This window comes from Pinus tabuliformis, chromosome 6 (genome assembly GCF_031772625.1).
Source record: "Pinus tabuliformis cultivar Carrire ecotype Pingquan chromosome 6, CPIR1, whole genome shotgun sequence".
In the NCBI taxonomy this organism is placed as follows: Eukaryota; Viridiplantae; Streptophyta; class Pinopsida; order Pinales; family Pinaceae; genus Pinus; species Pinus tabuliformis.
In genome coordinates, this window is record NC_142292.1 from 1,696,763,095 (window position 1) to 1,696,778,101 (window position 15,007).

Genomic DNA, 15,007 nt, shown 5'->3' on the forward strand with positions numbered 1-15,007 from the left:
GTTGCACAATGTGCTTGATGTCATGAAACGCGTAAGACATAGCTCTTTGAAAAGTTGCTCCGACATTTTTCAACCCAAAAGGTAATTTTCAATAAGCACATGTCCCCCATGGACAAATAAAAGCCGTTTTTGGTTGATCAGCAGGTAGAATGTTGATTTGATTGTAACTGGAGAAACCATCCATAAAGGAGAACATTTCACTGCCGACACAATCGTCAATGATTTGATCGATATAGGGAGTTGGGTAATTGTCTTTGGGACAAGCTCGATTAATATCTGTATAATCGATACATATTCTTATCATTCCTTGCTTTTTGTTAACAGGAACAATATTTGATACCCAATCCATCAAGGGAATTGGATAAATGAACTCCAAACTTATAAGGCCATATTTCAAGAATTCAGTGATGTGTTTTCCTGGTTGCCATTTTGTCGACCGGCGTTCTTGCGGACAAGACCGATCTCCCTAGTATCAACTGATATCTAGTGACAAGCAAAACAAGCAAATCTACCTTTCTCTAAATATTGTGATTTATAAATAAAAACCTAGAGGTGTTTTAGACCCTACCTTAAGTCCAATGCTAGTTTGTGGAAGCCATGCTTCGACCGTCCGAATGAGTTTCATTTTAAGAACCTGCAAACACAAACAAGCACACATCAAATAACACCTGCATAGCCAATATAATAAATCATATTCATCATGGTGATCAAGGAATCCATGAAATAAACCATAGAAGACAGCTTATTGAGAAAAATAAACTTGATTGTATTAACTTTGAACAAAGAAGAACTTTACAACCTTTGGTGCCTTGATGTTGCAAGAATCTCCTCTACTTTGACAAGCTTCACACTCTTCCCAATAAGATCAAAAGGTATGTAATCTCTCCTCTCAAGCTCAGTCAGTAAGTCTAAATTCCAACAGCATTTACCCTCAAAAATATTCAGCTTTCAACCTCCTTAGTAACCAACCCAATGCCTCATTTTATAGTGCAGAGGAAGGAAGTTACAGGTCCACCTATGAAGGGATAGAGTCTTCCTTCAAAGGGATAAGCTCCTCACATCAAGGGGTTAGCTCCTTTAGGTATGGGATTCATGAACCTCAAAGGAGCGAACATGCCACCTCAAGATTCCCTCTAGAAGCTTCCAGAAATAACCCAAAGTGAGTTTTTTAAGAATATACTTGCGCCTTTTTTACTTTTACAAGGGTTCGCACCCATTACACAGAAACAAAGCGGGCAGGTCCGCAGGGGACATGACCAGTGGGTGTGGGACCGCAGGTAATGCTAAGAGAAAGTGCGAAACCAGAGTTTTAGAGATTTTTAAGGGCTTTCTCTCATTTTTCAATGCTTGACATGAAGAGCTGAGGTTTAATACTTGAAAAGGAGGAAAGTATGAGTGGTGATAGACTCACACTGATTGCAGAATGTCATGGTGACAATATTTTGTGCAACAGGGATATAAAGAAATTTGATCACTTAAGAGATAGCCTGAATGTAAATAGGATGGGCTTTCTAGATAACGAAGATGGTTGAGCTCTTCGACCAATTTATTGACCTTAGAGTGGAAGATTAACCTGCTACTGAAGGTGATTGTCATGATGTAGATCACCTTTGTGCTTGTACAGCTGCCCGTTATAGAACACCTTGCACTTGTATGACATTTTCGATCCTGAAGCTTGTGACTGATATGACTATTTTCATCTTTGCTCAGAGGTAAAGGACACATGTGATCCTTGTCAAACGTGCTATGAAGCTTTTTTGGGATTGAGTTGATTTTGTGCTCTGAGTCTTGCAGATTGCACTTGAGATCCACTGATAACAAATCTTCTTTGTATTCTGCAGACAATCTCATTTTGGGAGTGAAGATTTGTTCATCTTTTTCTTTCCTTTTGTTATGCTTCTTTCCACTTTCTCCTTTCTCAGTCCTCATCATAGTTGTGGAAATCATGGTATGTTTACGCAGTAGACTTCGTTGTTTTCCTTGACAATCCCAACTGGTCTTTCAATTGCTTTATTGGCATAGTTATCTGCTTCTTTGTTTTGATTTCTCAACACATGTTTGAGAGTTATTTTTCCCAGACTTTTTATGTTTGATCTGATCCTCTGACAAATTTTATTAATAGTGATACTATTGAAGTCCTTTTCATTTACCATTGCTGCTATGATGATTGTTGAGTCTCCTATAATTATAGGATCCTTGATCGCAAGTTTTTTTAACAATCTTGTGCCTAAGAGAAGGTTGTATGCTTCCGCCTTGTTGTTTGTCATTTCTCTAAGACTCCATTCATAAGTAGTAATTGTTTTCCCATTTGGGTGTAGGTTTTAACCCCGTACTGAAATTACCTGCATATGAATTCTAAAACACATAAAATAAACAATGCAAGATCATAACGCATAAAACACATATACACAGAGATTTTCCCCTGGATCCCAAAACTGGGACTACCAGCTTGATTTTTCATTATATTCCTTTCAATGTTACAATACATATTTATACATGCCAAAACATCAAATACCATGGACCAAAAACCATCGCGTCCAAAACCATGGACAGAAAACCATCGCGTCCAAAACCATGTGCAAAAATCATGCACAAAACCATAGGTAGGTCCGCCAAACCTAACATAGGATCCAAAACCAAAATTTTCCGAGGCGCTGCACCAGACCCCATAGAGTGGGGTTACCTGCACCCCTTAAACCCCCTATGACTCCCCCTGCTACGCAATCAGAGCAATGACAGGGGGACTCCACCCCCCTTCTAATCCCCCAGTCAACTACGTGGGCTAGTCGTGGAAAGAATATAACACAACCCAACATTCTCCCACTTGTTGTTTTCTTTCCACAGGGGTCCACAAGAGAGATTAGTCATTTATCCAGCCCTGTAACGCCCATTGTTTCTCTACACCAAGAGAACTTCTCAGAGCTCACAGATTTTGTCAATGCATCTGCAGTATTCTTCAAAGTGTCCACCTTTACGAGCAACACCTTTTTGTCTTCTATCATATCCCTCGCAAATTGATACTAAACATCAATGTGCTTTGTCTTTGAATGATATGCAAGGTTCTTTGCCAATAAATTTTCACTTTGGTAGTCACAGTCTATCCTTATAGCTCCTTGTACTAACCCCATACTTGAACACAATCTCTGCAACCAAACTGCTTCCTTGCTTGCATGAGTGGATGCCATGTATTCTGCCTCTATAGTTAATAATGCCACTATATATTGTTTCTTACTCATCCAACTGACTGCACCTCCAAATAGGTTAAACACATACCCACTTGTAGATCTTCTTTGATCCAGATATCCAGCCCAGTCCACATCAACAAAGCCACGAATATCCAAACTCTGTCCAATCCTAGTCTTCCTTGGTAGCACAAACCATAATAGGTTAAACACATACCCACTTATAGATCTTCTCTGATCCAGATCTCCAGCCCAGTCCGCATCAACAAAGCCACGAATATCCAAAACTCTGTCCAATCCTGGTCTTCCTTGGTAGCACAAACCATAATCATTAGTGCCATGCAAATACCTGAAAACCCGCTTCACTACTGTCTAATGCTCCTTCCCTGGTTTTGACATAAACCTGCTCAATACTCCCACTGCATGTGCAATGTTTGGTCTAGTACAAACCATTGCATACATCAAACTACCGACTATACTTGCGTATGGAACACGGGACATGTCCTCTTCTTATTCTTGTGTCTTGGGACACTGTTCAGCATATAACTTTACACCTACATGAATAGGAACCTTCATCAGTTTACTATCCTACATATTAAATCTCTGCAATATTGTCTTGACATACTTCCTCTGGTTTAACCAGAGCTTCCTCTTTGCCCGATCTCTTTTAATTTCCATGCCCAAAATATAGTTTGCAACACCAATATCTTTCATGTCGAATTTGGAGGACAATTGGGTCTTCAAGTCCTGGATGAAGCCAAGTACCCGTATAAATGTATCAAACTTCTGATACCACATCCTTGGTGACTGTTTTAACCCATACAGAGACTTTTTTAACTTGCATACCAGTTCTTTCTTACCCTTCACTGCAAAGCCTTCAGCTTGCTTCATGTATATCTCCTCTTCCATATCCCCGTGAAGAAATGTTGTCTTCACATCCATCTGTTCTACCTCGAAATCAAAAGCAGCAGCAACAGATAAAAGTAATCTAATAGAAGTTACCTTGGCAACAGGAGAAAAAATATCACCAAAATCAATTCCCGACACCTGGGAATAACTTTTTGCTACCAACCGATCTTTGTATTTCTCCACCTTTCCTTTTACATTTGTCTTCTTCTTAAATACCCATTTGCTGCCAATGGGTTTCCTTCTAGCTGGCAACTCCAACAGATCCCAAGCCTCATTTTTGTGCAAAGATGCCATTTCATCAAACATGGCCTTTTTCCAGAGTTTTTCATCCTCTGAATCCACTACTTCCTTCATAGTTCTGGGATTATCATCAGTAATAGATAAAGCAAAATTTGAACAGAAAGCAGATGGACTATACCTTTCTGGTTGTCTTCTTTCTCAAACTGATTTTCTCACACCCAGAGTTTGTGACTCTTCATCTTCTAATTCCTCCTTTGTTGTAGAGTCTGATTCTTCCTCCTTTATCTCAAACTCTATCTTCTCAAGTTCCTTTGGTTGGACTTCATGTTTAATAACATCTTTCACCTCTCTAAGAACCATATCTCGGTTGTACACAACCTTCCTTGTTGTAGATCTAACCCAAATATATTATGATAATAGAAATAACCCAAGAATAACAATATAGAAATAGATAGAAATTCTTCTTTATTATCAAACCCTTAAGGTAGGGCAACACCATACATTCACTCCTTAAGGAAGGAAAACACTCCACAAGCCATATGCCTGTTCATACAATAATCCTTGACTCTCCTTGACTATTTCTCCATGTGGAGTCTCTAGCCTCTATATAGGCCTCATACATACAATACCATGGATCATTACCATGGTTCCCTCATACAATCAAACTAATACCATGGGCTCATTACATTATTACTAACTACTTGTGGTCCCTTACATGATATGGGTTAACCACCTTATTTATTACTATGGCCCATCCCATTATTACATTATTACCTTGGGTACCTCCCTTGGTACCCCATATTATCCCCCCTAGGTATATAACATTCCACCCCCCTAAGCATGTTTCGTCCCCGAAACATGGGAAGAACACAAATAATAAGATCTACTCAAAAGAGTAGTCCACTGGTACCATGCACGTGCATCTAGCCATCCAAGAGAAAGGTGAACCCTCGATATCGCTGGTGCCTCGCTCACTTGAGATGGAAGTTGACCGTGGCAGCTCTTCTGTGTTGATGTGTAGTGGGTGGATCTTCGCTCCTCTCGATCTGTCATGCGGGGGTTGTTGTCCATGTGGCTAATTAGTTGCCATCTTGATGGTTGTCTTGCGGGGTGATGTGGGTGATGATATGTTGAAGTTTTAACCCACGATGGCTTTTTCTTTACTTCACCCTGTTGTGGTGTCTTTTTTTTCAATATGACTTCAACCACTGAGCCCTCCTCTGATGTATCATCACCTGTAACCTTTTCTTCTTCAGCCTCTGTTTGTGTTTGATTGTTGATCATCAAAGGCTCATTATCTGATATGTCAGTCCCTGGAACATCTTCTGCTTCCGCCTCCATGTACTCTACCTGTTTATTGATGGAAATATCCTGTAATGCAATTTTCTTCTTTTTGTACCAGAGCTTCAGGAATTTCTTCTGCACATTAATATTGATAGTACCCGCAGATTCCATCCAAGGATATCCCAAAACAACATCCATATTATCCAGATCTGAAGCATAAAAGTCACTATGAAACACATACTTATCCATAGAAAGCTTCAAATCCTTATAAATTTGAACATCCTTATCATCAACCTGTGTATGTTCAATTTGTTTTGCTGGGACTTGCAATTTTTTTGCCAAATTAACATTGATAAAATTATGTTTACAACTAGGATTGATAGAAACAATGATCTTCTCTTTCTGAATCAATCCATAAACCTGCAGTAAGGATATACCAGTAGAACATAACCCCTGATGTGTCTCATTCTTTTTTCTAGCACAAGACCATTTGTCCATAAAGAGTTTTTCAAATTCTTTATCCGACAAGTCGTCCAACTGTTTGATGCCAAGTGATTTCCACCATCTGTCAGCCTCTTCTGTCAAATTAAGTCGTACTATAGCTTTCCAACATATCCCATATTTGGACTTTATTCTTTGTATGAATTCTTCAATAGTAAGACCATTATCTTTCCCTATAAAATATAGCTTCTCCATGAAGAGGGTTTGAGAAAAATTCACTTACTTGGCGAAAATTTGAAATTGTCACAGTTTCACCAATATTTCTCAGAATCTCTATTATAACCTGTTTTTAGAAATGGAACAATTATTCTACATCTGCCCATGTGGTAGAAATCTTGATCCAGGCACTTGAAATTTCAGATCTGTGCTGCTACTCTCCCGCCGTCACCAAAATTTCTGCAAAAAGAGCTAATTTTAAATCAACGATATCTCCCTCATCCGGACTCCGATTCGACTGATTTTTTTTTTGAAATTGGGTATGTTTTCCCAAATAATCCAGATCTGCAATTATATTTTGTAGATCTTGTGTTAGGACGTCCAGATCTGCGCCGCAATTTCGTTGCCCCAAAAAATTATCTGCAACCCCACTGATTTCAAAATCAGTGATATCTCCTTCATCCGGACTCCGATTCGACCGATTTTTTTGTTGAAATCGGATATTTTTTCACAAAGAGTACAGATCTGCAATTAGATTTTGCAGATCTTACACCAAAACGTATAGATCTGATCTGCAAACTCGCCGCCCAAAAATCCCTGCAAAAAAAAAAAAAAAAAAAAATCCACTTTTGTGCCCAAGAAAGAGCTCTGATACCATTTGTTGTAGATCTAACCCAAAGATATTATGATAATAGAAATAACCCAAGAATAACAAGATAGAAATAGATAGAAATTATTCTTTATTATCAAACCCTTAAGGTAGGGCAACACCATACATTCACTCCTTAAGGAAGGAGAACACTCCACAAGCCATATGCCTGTTCATACAATAATCCTTGACTCTCCTTGACTATTTCTCCATGTGGAGTCTCTAGCCTCTATATAGGCCTCATACATACAATACCATGGATCATTACCATGGTTCCCTCATACCATCAAACTAATACCATGGGCCCATTACATTATTACTAACTACTTGTGGTCCCTTACATGATATGGGTTAACCACCTTATTTATTACTATGGCCCATCCCATTATTACATTATTACCTTGGGTACCTCCCTTGGTACCCCATATTATCCCCCCTAGGTATATAACATTCCTTGTTACTGGGTTCCAAAGCTTATAACCCTTTAGACCATCCTCATACCCAATAAAGATGCACTTTTCAGATTTACTATCCAACTTCGTTCATTTCTCTTTTGGAACATGTACATATGCATCACATCCAAATACCCTCAGATGTGATAGAGAGGGTTTCTTACCAGTCCATACCTCTAGTGGAGTCTTATCCTCCAATGTTGATGAAGGTGATTTGTTGACCAGGTAACATGATGTCTCCACTGCCTCTGCCCAGAATTCCTATCCTAACCTGGCACCATTGAGCATGCTTCTTGCCCTTTCCATCAACGTCATGTTCATTCTTTTTGCAACTCCATTTTGCTAAGGTGTATATGGAGTAGTCTTCTTCCGTGCTATACCACACTTCTTACGAAATTCTTCAAATTCCTTACTGCAAAATTCTCCACCATTATCTGTCCTCAGCACCTTTATCTTCTTCTCTGTCTAGTTTTCCACCAGAGCCTTGAATTCTTTAAACCTGTCAAAGGCTGCAGATTTCTTCTTAAAGAAATATATCCATGTATTCCTTGAGAAGTCATCTATAAATGATACATAGTACACAGACTTACCCAGTGATGGAACCTTCATAGGACCAAACACATCACTATGCATAAGCTCTAATATATGTTTCACCCTCTTACCACCAGAGGGGAAACTCACCCGATTCTGCTTCCCATATACACAATTTTTACAAAAATAAAAATCCAGAGAGCTATTACTCATACCTTCTACCATACCTTTACCATGAAGTATTCGAAGGCCCTTCTCTCTAATATGTCCAAGCCTTTGATGCCACAGCATGGTCTTCTCTTCAGAGACCACTAGATTTTCTGCTCCACTTTCAGGAACCACAGAACTATTGCACCCATCAACAACCGTGTTACCTTGCAGCTTGTACAAAGTTCCAATCCGAACTCCCCGCATCAATACCAGTGCTCTCCAAACCATTTTGCAGGTATCCTTCTCAAACACTGTTTTTACACCTGCATCATCCAATTTCCTTACAGAAATCAGATTTCTGGCCAATGCAGGAATATACAGAACACCTGAAAGTGTTCTAACCCTTCCCCCTTGCAACTTCAAATTTACGTTTCCGCGACCAATGATTCTAGCCTTCCTATCATCCCCTAAGAAGACATCACCACCATCATATTTCTCATACTCGCAGAACCACTCTCTATGAGGAGTGAAGTGAAAGGATGCACCTAAGTCAATCAACCATGCCTCATGATCTACATGTGTACTTGAAGAAGCCAAGTACACATCGCCACCTTCATCTGAGGTGGTTTTCGCCTCTGCAGAAGGAGCATTATCAGATCCCTTTCCTTTATCAGGAGCTTTATATTTACAGCCCCTTTTGTAGTGCCCTTCCTTTCCGCATTTCCAGCACACCACTTTTACAGGTTTTCCTGGATATTTATATCTCCCTCTAAATTTAGATCTCCCACTCGATGACTTATTTTTGTTTCTGTTCTGGGACCGTCCTCATACAGACAAGGCATCACCATTCTGGATCTCCATATTTTTCCGTCTCATCTCCTCCGTCAACAAGGATGAGACTATTTCATCAAACTACAAGGCAGTTGCACTGCTACCTATTGCAATAGTCAGAGTATCCCACGAATCTGGTAGAGAACACAACAAACTAATGCACTTATCTTCATCTAAAATTTTAATATCAACAGACACTAACTCACTTACTATAGTATTAAATGCGTTCATATGCTCTATCATCGAGTCTCCATCTTTCATCCTCAAGTTATACAGCTTTTTCCGCAGGAACAGTTTATTCACCAGAGACTTAGATTGGTACAAAGTCCCTAACTTGTCCCACAAAGCCTTCATCGTAGCTTCCCCTAATACATTCAGCAATACTGAATCTAAGACACACAATCGTATTGTACTCTTTCCCTTCCGATCCAACTTCTTCCATTCTTCATCGAACACTCTCATTGGTTTAGTACCCAGATCTACTGTGATCCATTGATCTTTATACACCAACAGATCCTCCATCTTGAGTTTCCACAACTCAAAGCTCTAACCATTAAATTTCTCGATCTCTATCTTTCCACTGCTCGCCATCTCCTTTCACCACCGAAATCGATCTCGCAGATCTCCCACTGAACAGGGTCTACCACAGGCCCGAGAAAAACCCCTCAGCAACAAAGGCGTCCCCTTAAAGCAAAAATAGCTCCGATACCAAATGTAGGTTTTAACCCCGTACAGAAATTACCTGCATACGAATTATAAAACACATAAAATAAACAATGCGAGAACATAACACATAAAACACATATACGCATAGATTTTCCCCTGGATCCCAAAACCGGGACTACCAGCTTGATTTTTCATTATATTCCTTTCAATGTTACAATACATATTTATACATGCTGAAGCATCCAATACCATGGACCGAAAAACATTGCGTCCAAAACCATGTGCGAAAATCATGCACAAAACCATAGGTAGGTCCACCCAACCTAATATAGGGTCCAAAACCAAAATTTTCTGAGGCGATGCCCCAGGCCCCATAGAGTGAGATTACCTGCACTCCTCAAACCCCCTGTGATTCCCCCCGCTACGCAATCTGCGCAACGAAGCGGGGGCTCTGCCCCCCTTCTAACCCCCCGGTTAACTACATGGGCTAGTCGTGGAAAGAATATAACACAACCCAACATTCTCCCACTTGTTGTTTTCTTTCCACATGGGGCCACAAGAGAGCTTAGTAATTTATCCAGCCCTGTAACGCCCATTATTTCTCTACACCAAGAGAACTTCTCAGAGCTCACAGATTTTGTCAATGCATCTGCAGTATTCTTCAAAGTGTCCACCTTTACCAGCAACAACTTTTTGTCTCCTATCATATCCCTCACAAAGTGATACTGAACATCAATGTGCTTTGTCTTTGAATGATATGCAGGGTTCTTTGCCAAGAAAATTTCACTTTGGCTGTCACAGTCTATCCTTATAGCTCCTTGTACTAACCCCATACTTGAACACAATCTCTGCAACCAAACTACTTCCTTGCTTGCATGAGTGGATGCCATGTATTCTGCCTCTCTAGTTGATAATGCCACTACAGATTGTTTCTTACTCATCCAACTGACTGCACCTCCAAATAGGTTAAACACATACCAACTTGTAGATCTTCTCTAATCCAGATCTCCAGCCTAGTCTGCATCAACAAAGCCACAGATATCCAAAACTTGTCCAATCCTGGTCTTCCTTGGTAGCACAAACCATAATCACTAGTGTTGCGTAAATACCTGAAAACCCGCTTCACTGTTGTCCAATGCTCCTTCCCTGGTTTTGACATAAACCTGCTCAATACTCCCACTGCATCTGCAATGTCTGGTCTAGTACAGACCATTGCATACATCAGGCTACCGACTGCACTTGCATATGGAACACGAGACATGTCCTCTTCCTCTTCTTGTGTCTTGGGACACTGTTCAGCAAATATCTTTACGCCTATAGGAATAGGAACCTTCACTGGTTTACTATCCTGCATATTAAATCTCTGCAATATTGTCTCGACATACTTCCTCCGGTTTAACCATAACTTCCTCTTTTCCCAATCTCTTTTAATTTCCATGCCAAAATATAGTTTGCAGCACCAAGATCTTTCATGTCGAATTTGGAGGACAATTGGGCCTTCAAATCCTGGATAATTTCTTTGTCATTGGGTTTGTAATTACTCCACCTTCACCTTCTTTTCCTGGGTTATTCTTTGATGCCCCAACGAAAAAAAGATTGAATTTTTTTGTTTTTTCCTCCATTTTTCAAATTCTTTATCATTCAACCTTAACTTCCAATTCTTGGTTGTGGGAGCTTTTTTATTTTTTGTTGTAGATTCTATCTTTTTTTCTAATATTTCTTTGTTGTACCAATCTTTCTCTTCTTGTTGTAGGTTGTTTTGGTCCATATTTGAATTTCCATCGGAGTTTATTATTTCTGACACTAGGCTCCATGTTTTTGAAAAAATCTTGCCTATTCTTGGATTTTTTTCTTTGAAAATACATTTGTTTCTGGCTAGCCAAATCTTCCAACACAGAATTAAGGAGAGACAATTCCAAATCCTGCTTATTGTGGCCTTGTTTTTCTTTGAATACGGGTAGATCTTCTCCCAAGTTTTATGATGTGCTGACAGCTGATTTGAGAAATTTATATTTATTTCCAGCGGGCTTGTTATCTGGGTCCAGCTTTCTCTAGCCACCCTACAGTTCATGAAGAGGTGTTGAATTGTTCCTTCCTCCATTTGACACATGACACCCCTGCAGGGTCCTTGTATTCCTTTTTTTCTTTAATTTTCATAGGTTAGAATTTTCCCTTTGAGAAGAGTCCAAATGAAAGCCTTGATTTTAGGAAGGCATTATGTTTTCCAGGTTGCCTTCCATAGACTCCAGTCTTGTTGGTTTTTTTGTTCTTGGAGGATGTTATACCCTGATTTCGCCATACATTCCCCTCCATTTGGGTCCCACACAAAGTCATCATGTTCTTCTCTACTTATGGGAGCTGCCCCTATAAGAGGAGATTTTAGTTTCTCCCATTGGTCTTTTAATTTTTTTGGAATTGTTGGTATTTTCCATTCAAGCCAGTTATGATCACAATCCCACTCGGAGATTGAATATAAAGTATTTATCCTTCTCTCTTCCATCCAACCATGAAGTCCTCTTAAATCCCACTGGAGATTTAAAGGTTCTCTTCCCATTATTCGATCCTCCCAAATTGCAATTGTTTTTCCATTCCCTGGATTTTTAGAAATATGGTTTCTAATAAGGGGAATTATCTTCTTTACAAGTTTCCAAACTTGTGTGCAAGGCTTGACTAGAATAGATTCAGTTATCAATTTTTTTCTAGGATGATTCAGATATTTCATGGCTAGTACTTTTTCCCACCAGTGTTCCTTTCCACTTATCATTCTCCAAATTATTTTTATCCCTAAAGCAATGTTCATTTGACTTGGTAAGCAAATTGTTAGACCTCCCTTTTCATAAGGAAAGGTGACTTGCTCCCATCGTACTAGGCTAAATTTTTTATTCTCTTGCTTTCCTCCTTACCATAGGAAAATTCTTATTATTATTTCCATTTGCTTGTGGGCACTTGCCGGGGCCAGAATAATTGCATATTGATAAATGGGAAGGGCTAAAAGGAGTGCCTTAATCATGATCACTCTTCTTGCCAAAGTAAGCCACATCACTCCCTAATTATGAATTATATCCTTCATTTTTTCCACTTGTTCGCTCCATAATTCCGCTTTTACGTTTTCCTTAGGTAGGGGCAGCCCAGGATATAAAGTGAGTCCATCTTGTTTGTATTGGAATTTCCAGTATTTGTGAGATGTGCTGCATAGCTCTTGGAGAAGTGTTCCAGCTATATATTCTGCATTCAATATTGTTTAACATTCCTCCAAAGGCTTGGAGAAAATCATCCAACACTTTTTTAAATCTTCTAGCTATTATGCTTGATGCCCCTCCCATAAGAAGGGTATCATCTGCAAATAGTGAATGATTTATATTTTTGACCCCTCTTGCTATTTGTATACCTGTTAATTTTTTTTCCCTTCTCTGATTTTCCAGTGCTGCACTTAAAGTTTCTGCCATGATGATATAGAGGAATGGAGATAAAGGATAGCCTTGTCTTAGCCCTCTTGTGCTCTGAAAAAATTTACTGGGCCTTCCATTTATTAGAGGTGCTATCCATGGGGTTGATATGCAAGCCTGAATAGTCTCTATTATATCTGTTGAGAAGCCAAATTTTTTGAGTACTGTTGCTAGATAATTATGATTAACTCTGTCAAAGGCATTTGCCATATCTAGCTTTACTATCATTCCTTTCTCTTTCCTTTGAATGCTACTGTGAATAGCTTCCTGAACAATGATCACATTGTCTATGATTTGCCGCTTGGGAACAAAGCCGCCCTGATTTTCCGATATGATTTCCGGAAGAATTTTCTTGATTCTATTTGCAAGAATTTTGGTGATTATTTTATAAGAAGAATTGCAAAGAGAAATTGGTCTGTATCTATTGAAATTTATTGGATTAGACTCTTTGGGTATGAGTGCCAAATAGGAAGATTTTGTGTTTCCTCCAATTTTTTTTTTTGAAAACCATTTTTATCATTCTCATAAAATCTTTTTTAATAATATCCCAGTGTTGTCTGTAAAAAGCCATTGTAAACCCATCTAGCCCCAGAGCCTTGTTAGGGTGAAGACTCCAAACCACTTCCCTAACTTCATCCTCAATGATCTCTTTATTTATTTCTGCGTTTTGCTGGTCACTTATTTTTTTATTTATGTGCTGCAAAAAGTCTTCATTAACTGCTTGTTGATCGTTTGTTGTAAGTAGATCTTTAAAATAATTGTGAGCTGCAATTTTTAATTCTTCAGCTCCCTTTATCTCTTGCCCATCTACTTGGATCTGTTCAATCTGATTTCTTGCCCTTCTGATTTTCATTGAATTATGAAAAAAGGTTGTGTTTTTATCTCCTAATTTCAGCCAGAGACATCTGGACTTCATTCGACTTTCTTCTTCTTCTTTTCTATTTTGCTTGTAAATTTCCCAGAAGATTTCCTTTTCTTGTAGATAATCTTGTTTTCTTTCTTCTTTGTTTTCTTTTTCTTTATGAATGTTGTCCATTTTTTTTGTAAATCTATTTTCCTTGCTTTGTCTCGAATATCATTTTCTCTTGCCCAGATTTTTAAGTGCAGCCTTAAATTCTTTAGCTTTGTTTCCCAAACATAATGGGGAGACCCAATGACACTTTTTGTCTAGCTCTCTTTGATTTGGTTTCCAAATTCTCCATTGTTGTCCCAACTCAAATTGTATCTGAAAGGGAGTGGGCCTTGATTCTCCAACTTACCCATGCTCAATACCACCGGCTTGTGATCTGAAGCTGATGTGTGGACGATCTTGCTTTTCACAGAAGTGAATTCAGCTGCTATGTTTTCTTGTACTAAGATTCTATCCAACCTTTCCTTGATATTATTCTTGCCTATTCTTTTATTACTCCATGTGTACTTCCCATTGCTTGGAGGAATGTCGATTAATTTATGTTGTTCCATTATTTCTTCAAGGGCTTCTCTTGACGGATCTGTATGATAGTTCCCTCCAAATTTTTCTTCAGTGTTCCTTATCAGATTTAAATCTCCTCCAAGGATTAATTTCCCATTTTGTCTTTCTACTAATTCTTCTTTTATCGAATTCTAGCAGTGATCTTTTTCTCTGTAGTGATTTGGAGAATATACATTCATGAAGCTATACAGTTCCTTTGTGTTGAGATCTCTCAAATCTGTTCTGATCCAGTGTTTGCTGATTTTTTGGTTTATTAGTTCCCATTTTCTTTTTTCCCATATGGTACATATTCCATCATAATTTCTTAATTTTTGAATCAATTTTTTATTTTCTTGACTGCTTGTTTTGGTCTCCTGGATCATATAGATGTTTGGCTTTTCTTTGATTAAAATATCTCTAGCTGCATTGGCTTTGAAAGTGGTGCCAAGGCCGCGACAATTCCAAGAGACCACTATCATTATTTATTGTTGTGCTGGTGGGAACCTCCCTTTCCTCTTTGCTGACTTTTTTCATTGTTTCCTGTATTTTTCCCAAGGAAG